Raw genomic sequence first — 1779 nt, 5'->3', positions numbered from 1 at the left:
TGCAGACGGCTCAGTGCAGACGGCTCAGTGCAGACGGCTCAGTATAGACGGCTCAGAGTAGACGGTTCAGTGTAGTGCAGTGGCTCACTGAACAAGGTAGGCACCATGTGAGGCTCAGTTGAGGCACGTGGTCCAATGAGCAAGGTTCTGTGAACACTACACAACGAGTACTGAAGAGGGTGTGTTGGAGACTGTTGCGGATCAGGGCATTATCGACTTAGTTTACTAAATCATTAGCTGTAAATTGCCATGCGCAGGGCAGCGCCTTCAAAAAACGCCTTTGACCGCGCCTGTGTTGCAAAATCAGGATTTCAAAAGATTTATTCATTTATTTGGCTGCGCTGCATACAACGGAATACGCGTCATCGAATATCCGGGGTTGTTTGTGCCCAAGACCGCCATTGCGGTTGTCTTGCATGGCCATAATATTCTTATTTACATGTTTGTGCCTCACCGCTGCATATGCACACTTGCAGACCGCTCTCGCCAGTGAGCAAAACTAAACATGGACAAGTATGCTGTCGGACCAGAGAGCTACGATATTTTATCGCGAGTGCAAATATCAAACTTCTTCTCTTCTAATGCCTCGTGTACGAAACACCACTGCCATGAACTTGCGGCTGAACTTCTCGGAGGTCCCGTCTCTGCTACACCGATCCAAGGAGGGAGTAGCTATACTGTCGAAAGGAAGGAGGTCGCCAAGGTAGTCCGGTTTCGGTCATAGGAGCTCAACTTGGCCAAGCTCATGCTCGCCCAGCAAGTTTACCTCTATTTTGTGCCTCAGTGTGTGTACTACGGCGAGCTGCGATCTCTCCACGTCTACATTTGGGATCGTGTTCCTGGCCCTGTTTTCTGCCGGGTGCGTCGACAAATGTTTACCTCGGGCATTCAAACGGAACGGCGGCTCAGTCAGACGATTCAGGATTTTGCCAAGTTAGTTACGACGCATCACACAGTTGCTGCCGGTACCTATGTTACCACATTTCTGCTTGATGCTCTGATCTCAACGCAGCTAATGTCGTTGGTTTGAGTTCAACGATGTACGGACAAGGCTGGAATCCTCCTATCTGTACAAATCGCGCCCATCGCCCCGGCTAGTCATTCATCGATGTCGCAAAAGTTCGGCAGTCTTCTTTAGTCTTTGGTGACTCTCTCGTGAACTCTCCTCGAACGCGTCTGTTATCCGTCAAGATCGTAAACTCGGTAATTTCGCCTCGGGCGGAAGACTTACGGTCCGTCGTACCATCTAAGGTGATCGAGTGCGAAGCTCCCCAGAGCCAAAGGGTTGCAGGGCTTATATTGGTGGCTGTCTGTCGTGGGAGGTCTTGTTCGATGACAACCCGTGGGTGCGGGCATAGCGCTGGAGAAGGATAATATTAGCTTGGTCATTGGCTTTAATTGAACAGGGCGACGAACCATGCGAGAAATGCAGGGTATTATGATGGAAATTCATGGGGACTTTCTCAGGATCTGTAGTTAGACATATGCCAATTTGCTTCGCTATAGCCGACCTTATAGCAAAGCCGACCTTTTTATTGAATATGATATAAGCTTCATGGGGATCGCCAATAAAAATATTAAGCTTTTGTGTTTTGAGAGATCCCTTCGCGTCGAGCGTGATAAATTGTGCCTTGGCATCATGTAACTCTCTGGAAAATTGGACGGTTGGTCCTAGTCTATGCTGTACTGGCAGCTTTCGGAGGTAATCCTGTAGTCTGAGACGAGGTGGCATTGCCCAGGAATCTTTTCGGTCGTAGAGATTTGTGAAGCCAAACAAGG

The sequence above is a fragment of the Metarhizium album genome (assembly GCF_000804445.1).
Source record: "Metarhizium album ARSEF 1941 chromosome Unknown scaffold_10, whole genome shotgun sequence".
Taxonomy (NCBI): domain Eukaryota; kingdom Fungi; phylum Ascomycota; class Sordariomycetes; order Hypocreales; family Clavicipitaceae; genus Metarhizium; species Metarhizium album.
The sequence above is the reverse complement of the archived record's forward strand: the minus strand, read 5'-3'. Positions refer to the sequence as shown.